This window comes from Sinohyriopsis cumingii, unplaced genomic scaffold, assembly GCF_028554795.1.
Source record: "Sinohyriopsis cumingii isolate HCF-2022 unplaced genomic scaffold, ASM2855479v2 utg000452l, whole genome shotgun sequence".
Classification (NCBI taxonomy): Eukaryota; Metazoa; Mollusca; class Bivalvia; order Unionida; family Unionidae; genus Sinohyriopsis; species Sinohyriopsis cumingii.
The window spans coordinates 844,826-870,222 of NW_028315901.1; the positions used below are offsets into that span (position 1 = coordinate 844,826).

Below are 25,397 nucleotides of genomic sequence, written 5' to 3' on the forward strand. Positions count from 1 at the left end.
AAAATCCACGATAGTAGAATATATTCCACTGTTTATCCAACATCGTCATTAAGTTTTCCTTTCACACCAGTCGAATCTGGTTCACCAATCTGACACAACAGTCTTCCGTTATGTGGGACATCTTCCATCGTTTCGCGGCTATGATTAAATAAATTAAACCACGGCAAATAATTAAATCCCTAAATTACCTCATAGTCATCCTTTATATCAGTCTGAGAATATCCTAACTGCACCAGGATTTTACATTATGTTCCTCGTTAGGTAGCAATTATCTCCTCCTGTCTGATATTACTACATTACCTATGTTACGTTACAAGCTTGTATATACAACTGTCCGGTTTTTATGTATATGTACCTGCAGATTATGGAACATTATTTTGCATATGGTTCAACATTCAATTTTGTGGGAGGATCAGGGAAGTGCAGACGTTATTATCAAATATTCCGAACCATATCCACGTGTCCTAGTGCTGTGAGACTTGCTATTACATGGGCACATAAATCGATCATCTCATGTTTGCCAAGAGTCAAATTGCTAAACACTAAACTCTCTGTCTGTCTCTCTGTTTATATATATTTAACACCGACTTTAGTATGAACATTTATGTACGAGCACCACATACTTTATGTTAATCAATTGCCACTAGAACAAACAATGGTTTATTGAGTTTTCCAAAACGTTACCAATTATTTACCAAATCAAAAATATTCATATTCATGTTCGAAATTGACCAGTTAAGCACGTAAGTGAGCGTATTCCACTCAACCATGGTTTTGGTAACCACATTAGCAATGTCCACAATGTGAGAAAACGTTTAGGAACATTTTAAATGTATTGGACATTGTCATTTTTGTGAAGCTTTAGGAACATAATTATTAATCTTTTGTTTGTTTTATTTTAACAAGTTGTTAAATATTTGTATCTGCTGGCAAGTACTATAATGTTTGAGTTAGAACTAATTACAATTACAAGATATGCTTTCTGCTACTGCTTTACATCATCTGAAGGCTAAATGTTGCATTGTTAATAAGCATCAGTAATAGTCCCATTTGTATGTTGAAGACATACATATCCATTCCATACAATATGTCAGTCTGTTAGGTAGGTGTATGTGTGTACCTAAAGGCCTATCATAATGTTTGCATATGTCATTTCATTATAAAATAATTATTACGTATGACTCTACAGAGGTGTAGAGGTGTGGGTGAGTTCCTATAGTATTAATGGTGGAGGAAGAACCCGAGGAAACCCCTTGGAAAGAACCACCGACCCACAAGAAGCTACTGGCAAGCTTTCTCGGATACCCACATTGGCTGAATCTGAGACTCAAAAAGGCGCAGACAGAGGTGAGATGGCAGTGATCCATAACGGAGAGCACTTTAGACCACCCGGGGCCCCTTACATATATATATATATAGTTAATTATTATGTCCCGTACGATAAGAATTAATACTTCATTAAATGTTAAATACAATGTAGGTTACCATGTAGGAATATATCAATATTCAGATGGTGTATATGCATTACCATATTCATATAAGTAACATTATTCATACTTCGAAGCGCAAGGCATGTATGAGTTATGTCAGCAGAGATTTGTGGTTGTACATTGGACCTTGCAAGGTTGGTTGCCCATTAATCTGACGAAAGGTCAGTGAGAGTGATGGATTCCTGAAAAGAAGGCTCGGGATGCAAGAAAATATGTCCCTGTTTTATTCCTTCAAAAGCTTCCAGGGTGCATACATGAAGTAGAAGGGTAGAAGAGGGTGGGAGGAGAAGTCAAGAGTGGAAGAAAGGATGATGTAAAGGAAGAAGCAGGAAGAAATAGAAGGAAGGAGAAAGGAGGAATATTTGGAAAGGAAGAAAGGAAGGAAATATGGAACGAAAGGAAGAAGTATGAATAAGTAGAAGTAGAAGGAAGAATGAAGGAGAAAAGAGAAAGAGGTGAAAACCATAGCAAGGAAGGAAGGAGGAGAAAGATAACGTGTGTAGGAGGGACAACACAAAAATAGGGACTCTTTTGTATGTAGATTGAAAAATTCCAAATGATGAAGTAACTTGTTAAATGGAAGTTTGATTAACCAGGTCAACTGCTGTCTTTTGCACTGACCAGAAATTGAAGTTTTTATGTTGAATATGTTTATTCTTTTGATTCATAACATTGAAAAAATATTCTTCGCCTTTTGAATTTTGAGTTGTTATATGTAGTTTGGGTGTCAGACTAGGGGCTCAAATTTATTAGAGCATATCTTCTGCAGTATTCTTTATAATACCATAGCTGGAACATGACAACTGTATTTATTATGAATTATGACGTAAACAAGGAATCTTTGTAATGTTTAGCAAATGGTATTGTTACATAACACATGCTCATCTTAGTTCACCAACAATGGAAATGATATGGTTGTAAGCATACAAGTATCAGAGGTATAACATGATACTATAGATTAACACATGGATGGAAATAGGTGTACTCAGTGCAAATCAAATGGTTGTAAGTAAAACAGCCCAAAAGCTACAGCATATATCATGTATATTTAATTTACTTGTTTGTTAATTAGTTATATTTTAATTTATTTTATTAGATGCTATTGTAATATAACATTGTATTTTGGACTTGACCTTGTCCAAAATTGAGTTCCTTTCTGCTTGACCCAAACTGACATTTTTTTAATTCTATGTAAACAACTAATACAGAGCTAAATTATTCTCTCTGTGTATGGGCTTGATATCAGGATTACTATTAATAGAAAAAATAATTATGTTAATTGGGGTCAAAGTTTGGAATAATCCAGGTTATTGTTTTGTAAACATCAGTATCATTGTAGGTTATTTTCCCTTAGGTAATGTTTCTTTTTTTATTATAAAATGCTAATTGTGACCTGAGGTCCAGTAGAGATCTATATAATCTTGCAACTGTGAGGACTTGGTCATTTGTGCTTTAACATCTACCACTTGCAATTTGTATTATGTTGTGTCTAGTTGCGATGAATTTTTGTTCTTCACATTATTGAATTCAAGTGATTTTCTCTGGAAATACAAAAACAGATGTGACACAATTCTTGAATAAAGACATTCACTTGAATTTAAACTGAATTCAAACCTGTAATTATATTAATGTAATTTACCAAAAGACTTGACACATCAACACTCTCTAAGCTATAAAATACATGTCATCACCTTCAGTTTTTTGGATTTCTTCAAGACTTGCACTGAGTTATATTCAGGACTTTAAACTATCAGGACTTGTGCCTGTAATTCTTGGATTATTTTGGGAATTAACTTGCAATTCCATAAGTTCTTTTTTCTCATTTTCACTTTGTATTCAAGAGAAATAAATTATAATTGTTAAATTTTACAAAGCTTGTTGCCTTTTACTGTTTTCTGTTACTTATTTTAAGAGCAGACTTGTAAAACATATTCAAAGAAAATAGATAAAGACACAGATGGACAAAGCAAATTCCATATAATGCCTTCTGCATGAAAATATGAAATGGAAATATGTTAAAAAGGATGCATTCCTTGAATAATGGCTATTATTCAAATGCTGTATTCTGTTTGAAAAATAAATGAATTGTATAAGGATGGATGAGACATAGAAAAATGAAATCATTTGTATAAGGATTGATGATACATACTTTTAAACAAATCAAGAGGTACAAGTGTGCATGAGATTAAGCTAAAAGTACATCATAATAGCATGCAATGGTCATTAGGCTCATATTCAGCTAAAGGTACATCATAACAGCAATTTCATGGTTAAACTAGGTTTAGGTATTTTCTCCTCATTGTCACATCTGTATATCATCTCAAGGATTGATGTAAAAACGTGGAATAGCTCCCACAAAGTCAACAAAACAATGAAATATGTCACAACTTTAATCTTGATGCTGTGAACAAAACATGTGATCTGCCACAAGTGTGATTTTGATGTTGGCACCGAAACAATGAGATGTGCCAAAATTTTGATTTTGATGATAGAATCAACACAATCAGATGTACCACAATTGCGGTGTTTTAAATAATAAGAATACCACAACGTATTATATGCTCACCTTGTTGCCCTTTCCTCAACCGATGACCTTGAACTTTGAGATATAAACCTGCAAGTTGCATGATTAAGTCTGAGCAGGGTAAAATTTTATTAAAATATCTGAAGTGCTTAAAAAGAAAACAGGCCACTGAGTGGGGTAATATTTTATCAAAATATCTTAAGTGCTTAAAAAGAAAACAGGCCACTAGGTTCATTTTGTTTATGACCTTGACCTTGTGGGCAGGTGGTATAACTATAATACCCGAGATACATTCCAGTCCAGATAAATAGAAGGCTACATTTTCACTAAACATTTTCATTAGTTCAAATATTCAACCTGTACATGGATGAAAGTTACTGATTTATATTTTCTTCGGCAGTGATATTAAACTTGAAACTGAAGACAAGGTTATGGTACACGACACAGTCTTAAGTTATGATATATTTCTGGTTAAAGTTTCATTAAGGTGTTGTCTGTATCATCTATACTTGCTTATAAGTCATGTAAAACTGCGAACAACAATCCTTATGATCTGCCATGGCATAATGCACCCGCATACCAGGGTTTATGTTGATCTGCCATGGCATAATGCACCCACATACCACGGTCTCAGTTGTTCGTTGTACTGATTACTCCTAAAAAAAACTGCACATATGCAGAACTGCTGGCACATTATGCAACGACAGATTGGGGTACGCGAGTACATGTGGTAGTTTAAAAATTATTCTCCAGACAGTTTAGAAATTACATAATTCTATGTTCTCCTGCCTTGATGCAAACTTAACCCTCTTAACCCTTTGCTCCTAAGTCATGATACATACATGGGTAAAGTTTTAAAAAATTCACAAAATTATGGGCTGGACAAGTAAATGTTAACAAAAGGTTGGGCAGACAATGTGTTAACATAATATGTATGATTTCAGACAATGGTCATAAATCAAGTTAACATAATATGTATGATTTCAGACAATGGGCAGACATCAGGTAAACATAACATGAATGATTTCAGACAATGGGCATACATCAGGTTAACATAATATGTATGATTTCAGACAATGGGCATACATCAGGTAAACATAATATGTATGATTTCAGACAATGGGCAGACATCAAGTTAACATAATATGTATGATTTCAGACAATGGGCATACATCAGGTAAACATAATATGTATGATTTCAGACAATGGGCATACATCAAATTAACATAATATGTATGATTTCAGACAATGGGCATACATCAGGTAAACATAATATGTATGATTTCAGACAATGGGCAGACATCAGGTTAACATAATATGTATGATTTCAGACAATGGGCAGACATCAGGTAAACATAATATGTATGATTTCAGACAATGTGCAGACATCAGGTAAACATAATATGTATTATTTCAGACAATGGGCATACATCAAGTTAACATAATATGTATGATTTCAGACAATGGGCAGACATCAGGTAAACATAATATGTATGATTTCAGACAATGGGCATACATCAAGTTAACATAATATGTATGATTTCAGACAATGGGCATACATCAGGTAAACATAATATGTATGATTTCAGACAATGGGCATACATCAAATTAACATAATATGTATGATTTCAGACAATGGGCATACATCAGGTAAACATAATATGTATGATTTCAGACAATGGGCAGACATCAGGTTAACATAATATGTATGATTTCAGACAATGGGCAGACATCAGGTTAACATAATATGTATGATTTCAGACAATGGGCATACATCAGGTAAACATAATATGTATGATTTCAGACAATGGGCATACATCAGGTAAACATAATATGTATGATTTCAGACAATGGGCAGACATCAGGTAAACATAATATGTATGATTTCAGACAATGGGCAGACATCAAGTTAACATAATATGTATGATTTCAGACAATGGGCATACATCAGGTAAACATAATATGTATGATTTCAGACAATGGGCATACATCAGGTAAACATAATATGTATGATTTCAGACAATGGGCATACATCAGGTAAACATAATATGTATGATTTCAGACAATGGGCATACATCAGGTAAACATAATATGTATGATTTCAGACAATGGGCATACATCAAGTTAATATAATATGTATGATTTCAGACAATTCATAAATATTCATATCATAATTTAGTATTGTATATATGACTAGTGGCATTTTCATTTAAGTCCAACTAAGAAACACAAAACTGTACTAATGAAAATGTCATGTTGATATAGGTATCCATTTGGGAGGAGCTATTTCAAGACAACCAAATGATGTAGGCCATGCTGAGGGTTAATCATTATCATGTAGGACCAATCAGACACAATAGTAACTCATCTGATAAAAAAACCATGTCAAAATGACTTTTAATTATAATTTAGGATGGGTGAACATTATAACCCTTTATTAAAAACCCCTTGCTGATATCACCATACATTCGGGTGAAGTTAAGTGATAACAAGATTTTAAAGCTGGCCTCTTAGACATCACATCATTGGCAGTGCATTTTTGTTAGGACTAAAACAACATCATGAGAAGCCTAAGCTTCTATTGAAAACACTATGTCAACAGGACTTTTGATTCTCTGATCGGTAGCGCCCAGTGTCAGAATGAATTTTAGGAGCAATTAGTGGAACTTTAGTCACCTGTTATCAATTTTTCCTTTATGCTATTTATTGTTTTCATTTAACTTGCTTTAGCCACTTGTGTCAGCATTTAGATATTTATTGACATATTTTATACTGTCTTGTTTATTTGATGTATAATTTAGTCTTTTACTGCCTCCTGTAATGTGCCCTCTATGCTTGTAATGAACCCATTATTCCCAGTATACTGAGTGCAAGTTGGTAGTTTTCCCATTTCTAGTACCAAAATTGGAGAACCCTGGTTGTCTCCCTTAAGTGTGTTAGTGTACACATCTGAGGGTGCAAAGTGTACAAATAGGGTCCAGTCAATCAACATTTCAGGAGGACTACACTTGTGTCATCAGTCATCTATTCCATTGTGCACCATCACTGCTAAGTAAGTGATTCTGCTATCTGCCGATTTGCTATCCAAATTTTGAAATTATCCCAACAACAATCAATTTCGAAGTGATGTCAGTAGTTTAAGAGGAACAAAATGGTCCCAAACATTTGGCCCCATTACTTTGGTTTGTTTACTGTGTACTTTCATGTATTACTGAATGTACTCTCTATCTGCGTAATGACACCCTTGTTCCTAGCATTCTTTGTTACTGAGCATAAGGTGGTAGCAATCCCATTTATAATATCATTGAACCTTGGTTGTTGGTCTAACATCTGAGGTGCCACAAGGGTGCTGAGTCAATAATAAAATAAGAGACAATTCAGATTTCAGACAACAATTACTTCATCAGTCATCTGTTCCATTCTGAACCATCACTATAAATAGGTACTTCTTCTATCTGGTGACTTACTATCCAAATTTGGAAATTATACCTACGCTATGCAACTCTGTGGTCACATCTGCATGTTAAGTGGAACAGAAGTACCAAACAATGCTAGTCTTTAGAGTCTTCAAATAAACAGTGTATATTTCCATATAGTGGATTGCACCCTGATAATATAAATAGTATTATTCAGAAAATATACATTTGGTAAATATTTTGTTAACCTAGTTTTTTTTAAATCCCCTCATAATATTTATAATTAGCAAATCTGTTATTTTTAATTACACATTGTGTTTTGTTGTGAATGCCTTGTTCAATGAAGTTTGTACTATGGTAAGGAATCAAAACCAATATCATTGCATGTAAATGAAATTGTGATCATCTAAATAAATGAAAAAAGAAACAACATAATTAAAGGCAAAACATAATACAGTCGATATTTATTTATGACATCATATGAGGCTATATTTCTTCATTCTCTGTGATCTCTTGTGTGCTTTTAGAATTCATTATACAAAACTATCTGCACCAACAGTCCACTTGCATATTTTTACCGTCTTCTGACCTCAAAAGCAAGTACCAATAGAACCCAGGATGTTTAGGACTGGAAGAACCCTGATGAACAGTCCTAACAAATGGTGTCAGAAGTGGGATCCTGAAAAATAAAATAAAATAAAAAAATTAGGACATCTCAAGGGTTCAAGCATACAATTGGAAACAGAACAAGTAATTCTCTGGAGAATGGTTTAGTAGGTACATTTCCTTCCCTAGAAATTGATAAAAAAAATAAAAATAGAAATGAGAATGAGAACATGGAAATGAGTACTCCATGTTTGACTTGAAGGAAAATTTGGATAGAAATCTAATTCAGTTTGCATATGTATGATGTGTAAGATACAATTTTGTCTCAGAGTGAGCAATTCAGTAAATAATTCAATAGTTTCCCACAATTTACATGCACTGCAGGATAAGATTAAAAAGTTAAAAGTAACCAATCTATTAAAGAAAACTAAAAAAGAAATTTTAGTACAAAAGAATCTCAAAGCAAACAATAATGAGCAAACCTAGCATGGTACCCAACAGTGGAATAAACAACAACACTAAAACAAACCCTGTAATTTGGTGGAAATGTAGATCATGACAAAAGTCCCACTCAGTTTAATATAGTGGCTCAAATCAAAGGCCTGTGTAATCCTGTAAAAGCCTTTTACCTAGTTAGCAGTTTGTTTGATGTAGGTTGAAGCTGCTGTTTTAGAAGAAAGAATTTTTTGCGAGCTTATCCTAGTTGTAAGTGAAAAAATAGAGACATTGTTTTATTGATGGAATTTCAGTCCTTTAACAGACTTGAGTTTGGAACACTCATTACTAAAATTAGCACCTGACTCTTGGGTGTGGAATTGAAAATGCATGTTTCAAACACATGTAAGTCTAGAAAATGCCGTGGCTCATATCCTTTCCTCTACACAGCTAATATCCATGTTTCATCTATATGATAAACAATTGTTTGATCATGAGCACTCACAAATTGTAAGTTATTGAATTTTTAATATCATGGGGTTTGCATAGGTTTACTATGGGAACTGAATTAGTACCGTGAGTCCTACAGTTAAAGTCTAGATATAGAGAGAAAGGGGAGGTAATGCAGAACTAGCTCAGAATATCAAATGTCTTGCCTGATTAGCATATCCTTCTGCTGATCTAATGGAAATCACAGAGAAGCTATCGGCGACTCTAACTTAGGACTGAGACTTGGGGAACAGGGGCCATACACTATGTCACATGCTGTGCCATTATATGTAAAACTTGAATTACACAGAATATCTGATAGACGGAGAAGTAGAATAGTAGGTTGTGTTCAAGAGAATGCAGGTAAAAGGTGTGAAGCCATTCAACAAAACACTATAACAATAAATCAAATTGCTCAACAAATGAAATTGACCCTGCAAAGCAATACATAATAAAATTTCCAAAGTGCAAGAAATCAGATGAATGAGTGAAATCACACAAATCTGTCAAAAGGAAGATCTGGTGGTATTAACCATCAGAAAAATGATTTCAAACCTAAATGGGGAGGTAACTACATACAGAATCCAAAATATTTTGTCAAAATATGAAAATTCGAACACATTTCCAGGGGCTTAGAGAGAAAACAAAAGTCAAGGTCAAAGGCAAAACCAGGAAACCTGGAATGGGATGAGTGTAAGGACAGAAACTCAACTCCCTCTCATAGTAGGTTCCCAATAATAAAACTTATCAGATTCAAAAGGATGAAAGGTACTTTGCACTGGGAAAACAATGAAATGAAATTACTTCATGACACAGGGTCAGATATGTCTATTTTACTGGAAAGTATAATTGAACAATGGCCAAATCCACCAGAAATCAGCCCTGTGAATAGAAAATTACCAACAGTAACTGATAAGACTGTACCATTTTATGGTAAAACAAATTTCAACACAACACGTGGAAATAAATAAACATGTTTATTGGAGTACTTCAAAATGAAGGGATCCTGGGAATGGACTTCATGATGGCAAACAAATGTGACCTAATGATAAGCAAGTGATATTTCAGTGTAAGTGGAGAAAACATTACCTGTTTCTTTAACAATGTAAAGGGAACTGTCCGTTACTGGGTAGCTATTACTGCAACTGTTGTGATTCCTCCACATCATAGTAAACAGTAAACCAATATGAATTGTGGGAGAAGGCTCCTATAGACTGATTCAACCTGCAATGAAAATTGTTGGGAAGACAGAGTTGTTGGTAGCCAATTAGTTAGGCCTAGTAGAAACAGAGTTAGCTATTAAAATAGAAATTTTTGGAACTGAATAATGTCAACTATTTAAAGATATGACAGTAGTCCAATATCACCCTGTGTCAATAAGTAATTGTACTACTTCTGAAATAAACAAGGTCTCACAAACATATGCTAAAATGAACGAGATAATGCCAAAACACCAAGCTGGCAAGTTTCAAGGGTTTTATATTTAGGACTGGTTGGCCTGAGGTCAGGATAATGTGACTCAGACATGATGCTACACGTCTGTGGCATGATGCCGATGTGCCAGACATCACTATAAACTATCACACAGCAGACACTGTAGCAATTTGACTGGAAAACTGAGGCTATATTAAAAATCCAAATCACACAGACACACACACACCCTTCCCATATGTGGCAATATCTCTGAAAAAAGGATAAATATATATGGAGATATGGGGTCTCCTTTTCTACACCCTCTTTGCATGTAAAACCAAGATGAGATGAAGCAATTTACTTTACGACATGATTTTATATTATAAGAAATTTATATCCAGTTTATAACAGACTCTCCAAAATTGAAGAAAGATAGGATGTTCTTAATGTAGGACCAAGTAATATAATCAAAGACCTTCTCAAAGTCAATTAATATTAATAACTCCATAATTTTGTATTTTTTAGTGTAAAACATTAAATCATGCAATGGTATGATGCTTTCCCCCAATACACGTACATCTGCCTTTAATAAAACCTATCTGATCCTCATTTGTAAGGTTAGGTAAGATGCTTTACACTCCACTAGCCATACAAGAAGAGGTTATTTTAAATGAAATATTAAGCCGTGTTATTGATCTCCAGTTCTTGAGATAGAGATCTTGGTTCATGTCCTTCAGTATACAATTATTCCATCTGTCAATGTTGATGAATGTTCTCCTATACTGTAATCATAGCTTATGGATCTAACAACGAAAACACTTTACAACAATCCATGGCATAACCATCTGAAACTGAGCTTGTATTGTCTGCCATCTGTTTCAAGCATCTTAATGCTGACTCATAAGTTATAGGACCTTCCAATGATAGTTTCTTCAATTTAGCAATTGTTGTGATATTCACATTCATATTATTAGAAAGATCATTTAAATTGGGTGGCACTCTACAGTCACATATTTTGCAAAGAGGTAGACTTTTAAAGAAAATTAATTTCCAAGGTTTTCCTCACTGGTTATATGGGTTCTTTAAAAAAACCTTGTGCATCTTAGATACTGTTAAAATAACGGCCTATGATTGATGGGTATAATTTGGGTTACATAGTATATATCTTTGCCTTACTTCAGATGTACACCTATCAAAAGTCTGCGAGCTCTGTTTAGTCAATCTTCCTTCATAAACTTCAGAGGTAAATTGTTATAAAAATGTGCCAATATATGCACCTTCAAAACTGGCATTGTCCACCCTGGCAAAATCCCTACTTTAATAACTGCTAAAAATAGTATAATTGTGACCAATGGAGGATGAATTTTGAGCAAAAGCGAGTGGATATTTTAGTTCTTAGATTATATATAATTTCTTCAAGTCCAATATCCAAAGAAAGTTCAGTTACAATGCATGAAAGTAATATAGAGGTATGCCAACATTCTCTCCAATGTGCATGTTGCCAATGCAAACAATTTCATCTTACATCTAACACTATCTAAGAAGTACATAATATATTGTTACAAGCCAGGGGTCTTTACTTGACCAAGCGGTTGTAAAAACCCTGGTGCAATTCTCGCTAGAAGTCATAAGTTTACCCCAATGTTCCAAAAACTTCCATACAACTTCAGTTGTAAATTAGAAAAACCGACATGTCTATAACTTTTCCTCTGATCAGTGCAAGTAAACAAATAAAACAACCTGCCAAATATCTATCAACCGCATATCTGCATGGTTTATCTTCATCAGGTTTCTGTACCGCCAGCCATTCACGCTGTACGCTGTATCCCCTAACACTGGGGATTATTTTAACTATGCCATCCTAGGTCAGTCAACCCATAGTTTCCAGGCACATTTCGCCAGTATAACTGCACCCAATTTGCCACCATGGCGACATAAACGGTATCTGCCGTGTCCCTTCTTAGTTTTTCCTTTGTGTAATTTACCGGTTTCCTACCGTAAATACTGTTACTAGCAATCACACCACCAATGTACACCACTAGATTTTAATATGGACTATCTTACTCCAGGGACATTCATTCAGTTTGGGCCTGACTTCACTACTACTGACCCATGGCATCATGGAAACTCACTAACACTTCACTCTGTGATGTTTGCTCCTAGTAATTGGCTAATTATTTCAGGCTAAGGATATTTCCAATGCACCGAATTCCAATAATCACACAAATCTAAGAATTCCTTAAAACGGGGCACTATAACCAAATGCGCATGCTCCAACTTTATTACAATATTTAGAGTGTCCCCTTCATCATTTATAGAAATGTTCAAAATAGGTCTTAATTTCTTGTTAAATGCATCACATCTCATTAACATAGGCATCATTTTGCTACCATTTCTTTTCTAAAGAGAGAATACATATTTATCCTCCAGGAAACCATTTTGCTCTGGAATGGAGTATAGCCCCTTTCACTTTGCCCTCCTGTATTCCATTTACTCTTCCTTTTTCCTGCTCAGATGAGTTCAATTTTTAAAAGTTTCACAATCTTTTCTAATTCTGTAATATACTGTTTTCTTTTTTCATGTTTGTGGTATAAGACAATAAAACAACTTTTAATTTATCACAAGTTGTTGATTTAGTTGTTATAGGGTTTAACACCATTTTTCAGCACAAGATAGGCTATACATAGCAGCTAGCATAAATGGTGGAAGAAGAATGTGAAAATCCCGGAAACAAACACCAATAACCTCTTAATGCTGAGCACCAAGCGAGGCAGCTGTTAGTACCATTTTTGTAAGTCTTTGGTATGACTCAGCCGGGGATCGAACCCATGACCTCCCACATCCGAGGTGGATGCTCTAACCACTTGGCCACCAGAGTGGTGTTTAACAAGTTGTAAAGATACTGTATATTTCAAAAATAAAATTAGTAAACTTCTGAAAACCTTTTCCCTTTGGAGTTTTTCAGAACTAATAATCATTGTAGAATGATCAGTTGTGTACCGATGTTCAATTAAAGCTTCCTTAGCATCCAATACTAGATGTTCTGATCCAAAAGAAAATCTCTCTTTGCTTATATAATTTTGTATGTCTATGTTGGTTCATACATTTAGATATTTGTTGACTGGTTTGTCCAATATACTGGATGCCCCATCATTTTTTTGCATGTGATCAAATAAAAAACATTTGATGTTGCATAATTAGTATCACAATGCATATTAAATGTTTCTTTCATATTATTAATATTGAAAGAATTATTGTGATACTAATATATGCAGTGTGATACTAATTGTATAAATCAGTCATTTTCATCTCATGTTACCGAACATTTTAACAACAGTTCCCATACTTTGTAAGATTTCTCCTTTCAAACTATTGTTATATCTGATTCTGAGATGGAACAAAATTATAATGCCCTTCACATTGGAAAATACTTTTTTTGGCATCTCCTTTGTTTAGAATTGGCAGATTTGACTTCTGTTTTCTGACAGCAATTCACGCAAGTTAATCCTTAAAACCCTGAAATTGATTTGGATTATGAGGGAATTCTGAACAATGCCTAAGTCAGTATATTGATGTGCAATTACCTTTTACTCCATAATATTAGCACTATTACCATAGCTGTGTAAATGGGGTTTATGGCTGATTAACACCAAAATCAAACTACAACTCAGTTTTACAGTATTACAGAAATTTTCAAAGCATTATTTCTGAAACTTCTTTATTGTATCTATGAGCTATCATTTCAATTTAGTGCAGTGGTGCCTATGATTCGATTCCAAGGGATGTACATGTACTTCATTCAGCGCAAGTACAAACTTTCAATATAAATGCTGTGATGTCACTAGCGTAAAAACGAGCATTCAATTTAAACACTATTGTTGTTCGTTGTTGTCATACTAGGATCATATTATAATGACTTTGGTTTTTACACTATAGGCAAAATAAAATCGTAATTACTGGTGCATTGATACAAAATTTTAATTTAATAATGCTTAAACAAGCAATAATTAACTAGTCAAATACTTGTAATTGTCTGATCAAATTATACACAAAATCTGAATTAGGAAGAACCAATGAGAAAACAAAAAAATTAAATAAATTATGTGACTTTTCAAACAAATTATATTAACTTAAAAATGCATTTAGAACTTATTGTGTGCAGGGACTATGAGAGACAGACATGCCTCACATCAATTTCAAGAACAACACAAGTACTTTAACCGATATGACTGAGACACCAAATCCTAACATTATTCCATGCAAATTTAGACCTGCAAAAAGGAAAACAATTCATATTAGTACTCATTCAGTACTCAGTGAAAAAACTACCAGTATGTCAGAAGAAAACTTCGTAGTTAACATCAATAAACTTTCAGACTTACATTTATTACAGTTTTTCAGACATATCAATGTGAGAATGCTTTTCAGGTTGGTACAGTACAGAAAAGACAGGGTCTACATTACTGCTTGCACGCAATGCAATAAATGTATGCTTAAATCCAATATGGTGGAACTGTTCACCAAAGTTTCAAAAAGTAGGGGCCCACATGTTGGAATAATGAATGAATAATTGATTTGTACCAGTTGTTGAAGGCCAAGATGGGTATATCAGATATACAATTACTTGTAAGCTACTTAAATATTAAGTCATCAGATATGATGGTGATGCAAATAAAATTAAATCAATTAGCTGATATGGTCACATATGTGAATGAGCAGCAGGTGTTGGCAAATCAGGAGCATGTCAAAACATTCAATATGGCAGCAGGATGGAGAATATTGCTCATGTGGAGACAGATAATTTATATAGCTGCCACCCGTAATCTGGACGTAAAGCTGCTACAAAGAGAATCTCCTTTCTGATAGAACAAAATACAAGGAGAAAACTGGTTTTGTCACAGGCAACTGCCAACAAGTTGTGCCCGAAAAGAAAGCATGTTCATTATTCAATGACATGGAGAAATTTCTATAATACAAAAGACTTGATTGCATCAACCGAAGGTAAATTGCTTGTAAAAAAAATTCAAAAGGTAGAGTCTAATAATATTCTTAAAGTATACATTATACCCAGTGATGACAGGACACTGGTTGAAAAGGCAGTAAGAGAATATGGTCTTAATGCAAAACATAAAATTATGCAGTACAAATTTTGGTACATAAGCTACGTACTCTTCAAAAGCAAATACAAAATGTTAAACTAAAACCATCTCCACTTGGAAGTGAAAAAGATACTTATTCACAAACACTTGCAACTTGCATCAGAGCAAGAGTCAGGCTGGAGACAATATGCACTAGAAAGCCCTGTCAAACAGAAGCATGATTTGTATGTCAGAGTCAAAAAGCTATCAACAATGTTGTGGTCCGTTTTCAAGGTAGGCATGATAACTAAACAAAATGTGTTGGTCTATACTGCTCATTTAGCTTCATATAACACAAAACATCTGCCATATGGAAAGCATATTGCTGTAATTAAGGCAGATATCAGTAAGATACAACCATTTTAGATAAAGTCTTTTCCACTGATAACCTTCACAAATTGTCTCAGCTCTCTTCAAACAATAAATGGGAAGGACTTCATAACCAGGTGTTTGATTTTGTTCTAAAGAATGCTGTGTGGAGTAAACAATTTGCTGGTCTATGTCACTCTGCTGCACATACCTCTTCAGTTGAAAAAGGTAGGTCAGCTCTGATTTTAGCTAGGGCAATTGGTATCTCAATAGGAAAGAATGAACAACTCTATTGACAAATGACACTCTATGATAATAATTGCCAATACCTCTTCAGTCGGAAAAGGTAGGTCAGTCGTAAGTTTAGCTAAGGCACTTTGTATATCAATAGGAAAGAATGATCCACTCTATTGACAAATGACACTTTATGATAAGAATTGCCAATACAATACATTGAGGAAAGCAATATTTTTGTAAAAACATAACCGCCATGTGAGTTGCAAAAAGAAATGTAACAGAAAACTATGCAAATTCATTATACACAAATACCAACCATTAACAAGTCAGGAACATGCACAAGGCAAAAACATAACAGTCTAATGTTTACTACATTTGTCATAATCATGATGTCTAAAACATTCTGAATTTATTTTACAGACTTTCTGTTGATTATTAACGCTATCATTTGCAACAGACATATGTTGAACATTTATACATTTCTTATTGTTGCATTGGTGTGACATAATAATCTTTGGTGTCAACTTTACAGATGGTGCATGAAGGTAAAAAACAAGTTGGTATACTAAATCTTTAATTCTTTTTCTGGAACATAACAGTATGCCAACTTATGATTTCCTTAAAGTGCTAGTTCTCCTGTGGAGTGAAATTACTTTGAAGAATGTGTGACACCGTGTCATGTAATGTTTTTGTTTGTCTGCAGTGAAATATGAATAACTTTCATTAAAATAGGAGTAAAGAGCCTGATACTTACAAGACAAGCAAGTAAATACTTTATAATCCCCTATTTGTTTTCATATTTACTAAGTTACGCCCCAAAATATGCTAACTTGTCCTGATGCAAATAACTATAATTTATGAGTGTAAAAAAAGTTACCTCCCTTGTATAATGAATCTCCCATAGAGCTTACATATTGGGAATAAAATACAATTATGTAGATATTATAATGAGGCTAATTTACAATAATTAACTGAATATGCATAAGGAACAAAAAAAATACAACACGTGGTTCACTGCACCAACAAATATGTAGCATTTTTTAGTAATGGTGCAATTGACAGTCTTTAATATACAAATTTAATGTTGCATGCACCTGCCTAATATACAAATTCATAAATAAAATAATACATGAGTGAGGTCAAAATGGCCCATACTTTTAGATAGGTATAATGAAGCAGAACATAAGCATATCATTCACTTGACCTGACAAGCCCAATGAAATTCAAAGAATAGAAAGATTACACTGGACAACAAATTTTTACAAAAGTCATGTTACTGAAATAAAATTAGTCAATTCTTATCAATTTTTATGTGCTGAACACGAATATGACAGTCAAATTGCAATATTGGCTCTAGTTTTTTTGTAATCTGCAAGAAATTAATGTTTACATAACGAAATGCATTCCAATAGTAAAAGGTCAACTGTAATAGCCTACCTATAAAAAATCAAGTCATTGACTACATCTTAGATTTCTTCGCCTGTCTCTTGTACAGCTGTTCGGGAGCATCTCTGAGGAGTGTCCAGCAGTAGTCAGCCAGCATTGTAGTGGACCATTTTCCCTGGTATCTTTGTTCCATTGTTGCGATATCTTGATGAAAACGTTCGCCGTGTTCATCACTAACAATACCACAGTTGCTAGGAAAGAAATCCAAATGGGAATGAAGGAAGTGAATCTTTAGAGACATATTGCAGCCAAGTTTCTTATACTTCATCAACATGTCTTCTACTAGTTCCTTATAGTTTTCTGCCCTAACATTTCCGAGGAAGTTTGTAGAAACTAGGCGAAAAGCATTCCATGCTTGTTTCGCGTCACCTTCCAGCAAGTTGTTGAACCGGTCATCTTTGAAAAGCTCTCGAATCTGAGGACCCACAAAAACTCCTTCTTTAATCTTTGCTTCGCTGAGTCGAGGGAATTTTTCATGCAGGTATCGGAATGCTGGCAAAGTCCGGTCAATGGCTTTCACGAAGTTCTTCATCAAACCTAGTTTGATGTGAAGGGGTGGTAGCAAGATTTTCTGAGCCTCAACCAGAGCTGGGTGTTGGATATTCTTCTCTCCAATGGCTACATTCTGCCTGTGAGTCCATTCCTTCCTCATGTAGTGCATTTCCCTTGCTCGGCTATCCCACTCGCATAAGAAACACATGTATTTTGTATATCCTTGCTGCAGTCCCATTAAAAGGGCAACTACCTTCAAATCACCACAGAGGTGCCAGCTGTACTTGTTATACTCAATGGAATTCAGTAGCTGCCTTAAGTTATCGTATGTCTCTTTCATGTGGACTGGAATAGATGGAAGAATGTTTCCATTGTGCAAAAGCACAGCCTTGAGACTCAGTTTCGAAGAGTCCACAAATAGTCTCCATTCTTGTGGGTCATGAGTGATTTTTAAAGCATTCATGAGGCCCTCAATATCGGAACAGAATATCAGATTACTTTCCTTTCTGAAGAAAGGCTCCAATTGCTGGTGGCGCTTTTGATATGCAGTAATTGTGACATCTTCTTCTAGAAGATTCCATTGTTGGAGTCTTGATCCTAGCAATTCTGCCTTGTTCTTTGATAAGTCCAAATCACGAATCAGGTCATTTAGTTCTTCCTGTGTTATTCTGTGGGGGTTGATGATGCACCACAGTGAAAATCTGGATCACTGCATGCTGATGGACCAGGAGAAGAACAGGTCGAGTCACCTTTGTCTTCGTCAGATGAATCAAGAGAATATTCTGCTGGAGGTTCTGGAATAGGAAGTCCCTCACCATGTGGAACTGGTCTCAATGCAGACGGAATGTTTGGGTAGACTATTCTCGACTTCTTTCGCTTCGTTATTCCGCCGGAAAGAGGAGGAACCAAGCAGAAGTAACAGTCATTTAGGTGGTTGCTTGGCTCTCTCCACACCATTGGGACTGCAAACGGCATTGATGACCTTTTGCAATTCAACCACTGTGAAAGCTGTGTTGTACATGTAGCACAGCATATATGCGGAGCCCAAGGCTTGTCTTGGTCACCAACCTTGCATCCGAAGTAAAGATGATATGCCTTCTTCACTTGAGAATTGATACTTTTCTTCTGGTTGGCAAATGTCACTTCCCCACAAATATAGCAAAAATTGTCCGCGGTATTATCACACTTTCGAGGCATTACTGTTCTTTATTGTACGTAAATGGATAAAATAATAAGTTTTATGTAACAGTAGCTTGAACTGTCTCGCACAACGTCTAAAATATTTTAAATGCTGAACCTATCTGATTGGGCTTTATATAGTACACTGCTTACGTCAGCTTCAGCAGCCGCCTGGCATTAGTATAATAGGCCTACACATGTATAGTACACTGCTGACGTCAACTTACTTCAGCAGCCGCATGGCATTAGTATTGCATTGCATCAGAAAATGATGCAATCAACTGTGGATGATGTGAGCATGATGGTATTATGCAATGTTACATCATTATTCCGGATGTTGCTGCAGTCCTACTGGAGAAATTTACACAGTGAAACATAGAAAATGAGGTATATGAATATCTTCAAAACGAGAGCCAATACAAATTTTTCACGGTTATATTCGTGTTCGGCACACCAAAATACTACAGATTAGGGCCTTTTCAAGTCAGTAATGATTTCACTGTTGACCAGTGTTATACACACCTAAACCATGTTTTATACATGCATTTTTCATATCAGAAGTCCAATTTTGATAGCAGCTTGTGGTGCTCACAGTGCAAATGTAAGCCCTTTATCTGATGTTAATTTTGTAAAACATTGTCTAATAAACAGCTTGATGCAATTCAGAACAGTTGTCATCCAATCAGTTTTTGAATCATTCTACTTGCCCTGAACCCACATGTCTATTGCTATGGGTGGCTAGCTCTACTTCCTAGCCAACTATTGGTATTTCATTGGCTACATACTGTGCAATGACTATGGGAGGTGGACATGCCTCACATCAATTTCAAGAAAAACACAAGCCTGAACACAAAGTTCACAAATATACTGTATCCATAAAATTAATTGTTACACAAAAATAGCTCAAAATGTCACACAAACCTCTTAAGAAAATTGCTGTAGAAATATCATCCCCCACTTCGAGAAAAACTCCAATAATTTCTTCATTCCACATCAACTTTCCACATTCCTGCCACCACTGACTTGAAACCCACTTTTCACATTCCCGCCACCACTAACCTGAACTGGAAAATAATCTGTAATCTTATGTCCAGCTATGATTGATTTCACTTTTCAGAAATGGACCAAAGTTTGGGCATGTGCACATGAAAGGAAAGGATATCAACTCCATAACCCCTCTCTGACATTTATAAACAATCAGCAGGATTTTTAAGTATTTTTTAGTATTTAAATACTTCAACAGACTGGAATGGAATGGTATGGTGATAAAAAAAAAAAATCATTACTTTTGAATTTATTTTCTGAGTCTTATTTACTGAATTTATTGAAATGGAAATTACATTAAATTTAAAAAATAGTGACATAATATACAAAGCAGCATATGTGCAAAAAACAACTAATTCAGAATAAGCATGTTAATTAGTAAACAGTTTAAAATTCCTTACCAGATGGCCCTAAGGAAATAAGGTGGGATATAATTTGGGCATGACAGAATATACAGTTGCCACATATACCTGAATACATGTTGCTTGAGATTGCAGATTTGAACTGTTGTCAAGATGAATTCACAAATACACACTTAAGGTACTCATACTCAAATATCACAATCCAAATGGAACTTTCACCTTTGTTGGTTTGTTTTTTCTTCCTATTATTGGTTTATTTTCATCACATGTCCCTTTTCCAAAACATGAACAGATTTTGCAAACTCATGTTTGCAAGTCAATGTACTTTTTCTGAACTACTTTTGAAGGTTTCCATTAATACTAATGTGCCCTGAAGAAGTCACATATACTTAAATAGCAATTATTTTTGTTATGTCATATCAATGATTTGACAATATTTTCCAAATCAGACTCATTGAGAAAGTTTTGGTTATATTCATGATTTATATTCACATCATCACCATCTTAATTTAAACACCGCTGCAACAATACAGGGCATCATTTATTTGCAAATCAATTGCTGGGGCTTACATAAACACTCAATGGAACATGGTTTATTTTAAGTATGTCCGACAGTACTTTCAAAATGATAACTGCATTGATAAGGATTAACTGTTAATTAGTCATACTGGCTTCTTGTCTGTTTACTTAAGCCTAGCCTTCAACTATTGTAAAGATTGTCCAGGGCTGACCAGAATATGAAAAGGGAAAAATGAGATGCATCACAGGGAGAAATGGCATGCCCTTTGAGAACTTCACAAGTATCTGACCAGGATGGTCAGGTCCCTGATTGCCCTGTGATCATCAAAGAGAGTCTGATGAATATATACCTTTGGTAATGACGGTTTTCTGGTCTTGAGTTCATGTAACTAGTGGAACAATTCCATCTTTAATGACCTTTAAAAGGGAGATAACTTTGCAAATAGACCTCATCTTTTGTCACCCTGAGAAACAGCAATCTGAAAATCGGAAATATACAACCAATTAAGAAAATGAACTGAAAAAGATAATAAATGAAATGTATGAACTTTTCAGGGCCAAAATACAACTCTCTGGTGTAAACATAAAAGAGCATTATGATCAGAGAATCAGTCTTCATAGCTACAATGTAACCTATGAATAGGTAAAATTCTTTGATCCCAAAAGATTAAGCAGGTTTAATTCAACATTACAAAGACCATGGAAAGGTCCATTTAAAATAAATTCAAAGCTGGTCCATTTCAAATCATTTCATTTCTTAATAATGTGCTATGCAGAAATAAATATGTCCAAGGCATAAGCCAAAGATTGTACATCATGACAAACTTAACTCATTTCATGGAGAAGTTACTTCCCCTGGATCAACATTAATAATTACTGTTTAAAGTGAAGTGTCTTCTGTCCTAAAATTTAGCAAAGTTGACACAGACTGTTTAATCTGTATCTGTTAGTATAATAAATAAATCATTTTAAACAAAATGCCCAATGAAATATTTTGGAAAGAAAATTTTTCTGGAATTGAATAAATGCAAATTGAGTATTTCTAAAACAGTGTAGAATTGAGAAATTAGTTGAAATTGGTAAAGTCGATGGATTTTGGTTGATGAAACTGTAAAGAGAAAACTGTGCGGACCTCTGGACCTAAAGATGTCTAAAAAATACCATACAGATGCATCTATATGAGGAACTTATCAGCAATTTAAAACAATATATATATATATATATATATATATATATGTGTGTGTGTGTGTGTGTGTGTGTGTGTGTGTGATCTTTAGGGACATCCGAACATTCATAAATAAATTTAACTGTAAATTTCAATTATCAATACTTACTGTGTAAGCACATGTGCACTAATACTGGCTTCCTGAGGTAACTTTGCTATTTCTTGATTTATCTCCATGTCCTCCAAAATAAATTTAAACTGTTAAAGGTTTTGTAATTTCTGTAAAATAAAATGCAGTTAGGATATGTTTTTGTAATCCATTTACAATAAAATGTAGTTTGGATATATCATTATATATTCAACCCATTTTATCAAGGTGTACAAGGTTTAGATTTTTGGTGTTTGCAAAGAGTCAGATTTTTAAAAGATAAAAACAATGCTCAGCAACAGGGGTACAACTAGACCTGAAAGGTACATGCATAAAATTGGTTCTTCTACAATTCTTATTTTCTGGAAGTATACATTTTCAGATGTTGCATATAAATGTTTTTTTTTATTGTTTTAACTGAATTATTAGCAACGAAACTTTTCAGTATAGCTGTAATTTGCAAACACCTACTGAACACACAGTGAATAATGAATATGTAAAAAAAACTGCGAGACTAGTGTGGCACTGGAAAATTAAAATTATTTTCTTAAATGTACATAAATCCTATTTCTCATCAATGTGATAATAATTCCTAATGGCTGGGGTTAATGCTAAGCCACCCCACAAATATATGTTTCGTCATGTTGTTTTATTGCCAATCTTAATTAAATGTACATGTATACCTTGTTTCAATTTAACACTCTTACGACAGTCCCTCATTGAAAACACGTGACTGCTTTGGTGGCGGTTAGTCTTCATTAAGTTTCTCAATTATGTTGATTTTTTTTACCCCGTCACTGCCTTGTTATTAACTTTAATGAAGTTATTTATTAGAGAATAACAATATTTGATACAGTAGTGTGTTCCTAACGTGTATTTAGATGTATTACTACATCCTAGAACGTGCCCCGCCGTATTTTTAACACCATTGTTGATAATGAGGTTCAACTTGGAATGGGCCACTTCTTCAGAAATTGCGCACAACATGGAATGGGCCATTTCTCAAGAAATTGCGAGGAATAACTTGGAATCTCTCTCTCTCTATTAAGTATCAGAACAAGGACATAAGCTTGGAATCTTTACCCAAAAATCTTGGTACCAATCTGAGCTATCTATATATTTCATGTTTATTTGGTTTTTAAAATGTATTTATTTATTTTAGAAATATGTATTTATTTAATCTGAATTTTCTTTTCTAAGGCATACATGTATTTGAAAAAGAGCTTTGTGCTTGAAATATATGTTTGTAAAAATAAAATATTTAATAAAAATATATTAAAATTTTGATTGAATGATTTATTTATTGATTTATATTTAATCACTAATGTTAATCTTGTTTGTATCATTGTTGTATATTGTTTGTAACAATTGTGATTCAATCTTGCTCAAAAAGACTGAATCAAAACATTTTGTTTAAGAATGTTGCACATAATTATTTGTAAAATACATAGACACATACGACATTTTTCTGATGGCAGGGGTCACATTTCACAGTAATGAAGGTTACACCCAGCTGCTTAATACAGCCTTAATGGGCTTTCCAAAAAGACTAGCTTTGAAGGAGACGAGATCTAATAGGTCCATTACAATAGCCCTGTTTACTGATGTTTCATGGATAATGAAGACTACTACAAAGTAACACCCCCAATTCTACCTTCTCTTGTATAAAAACTTGTGACTGGATAGAGAAATATTGATACCAATAATGAAACTAGTGACATAACACCAATATACCTTTGGTCCATTCTTGATTTCACATGTTCAATTAAGATACTGAATTGTTGTATTTGTATTGTTTATATATGCGTGTATCATAGTTTCCAACATTTCTATGTTACCTTGATAGTCAGTGCAAGAAATTTACCAAGAAACGAATAAAACATCAATCATAGGATATCTGAATAACACTAAACTTAAAAATCTTTTCTGAAGGACAATATTCAGTGTAATTCAATTTTTTCTGCATGATAGTTAAATGAAATGAAATTATAAATTAAAGTCAGTAATTAATGTTTGATGTGTGTGTGCAATGAGGAAATAAGACATAATAAAGTGTACTGTGATTTTTTTGTTCACTTAAATTACTTAAATACATTAAAAAAATACTCTTTGAAAAAGAATAAAAATATACATGTAACAGACTTAAGGGAGAGGAATTTACTGTTTAAAATTTTGGACCAATGTATTTGAAATGGGTTTTAAAAATGTCATAAAGGAAAAGCATTAAAAACTTTGCAAAATCAAACAGAAAGTCATGCTACCCAAACTACTTCAATTTTGGTACTCTAACTAGTGACAGTTGGCTTGGTACTTTTTACAGTAGTCATTTTTAAAAACACCCCTCCCAACAACAACAAAATTCCTGCATACATATTTTTTTTTAAAATTACTGAAATGTTCCTTTCCATCTAACTTTCTATGTCATTTGCGAACACCCGAACACCTGTTTCTTCATTGATGAATGACCACATTATGCCAATAAAACTGAGTGCAGTGGAACTGGAAAAGTATTATCTTTCATCGACATGTATTATACGTATATTACACTATCCTATTGTCCAATTGAGGATCAACTCCTAATGGTTGGGTAATGCCATGCCAGTCTCACCATCATATGAACGTTTTATAGATTTGTTATGAGTGTTTACAATACGTGTACATGTATAACTTGGGACGATTCATTACCGCAATGCTTACAGTCTCTTGAGACGGTCCCTCATCAAAATCACATAGTTTTGGACAATATCGATCGGCATTCATTTTCATAAATTGTGCTGAATTTTGTACACCGTCACTACGTTGCGATTAATTGTTAGGCCGACATTTCTAACGGAATGACGATGTTATATAATGTCCTGGCTGTTTAATGTGTATTGGTCGTATTTACTACCTCTCCCTAACGTCATGGAGCGATAAAGTGGTACGCTTCCGTTTCTAAAGCAATAATCGGATTACCTTGGTTGTCTCCTTTAAGGGTGCCAAGAT

The 25,397-nt window shown here is 34.2% G+C and overlaps 1 long non-coding RNA gene across 2 annotated transcripts; it reads right to left on the minus strand.

Annotated features, from left to right (window-relative positions):
* Positions 1-3,449: 3,449 nt before the first annotated feature.
* On the minus strand, positions 3,450-23,524 carry LOC149774008 (uncharacterized). Of its 2 annotated transcripts, none has more exons than XR_016417092.1 (5): positions 23,096-23,524; positions 22,434-22,543; positions 21,450-21,578; positions 10,050-10,184; positions 3,450-8,109 (listed from the first exon to the last, which is right to left on the minus strand). It is a non-coding gene; the product is annotated as an uncharacterized LOC149774008 (long non-coding RNA). The 2 variants fall into 2 exon arrangements; XR_016417093.1 differs by having other exon boundaries at positions 22,434-22,504; positions 23,096-23,523.
* Positions 23,525-25,397: the final 1,873 nt, after the last annotated feature.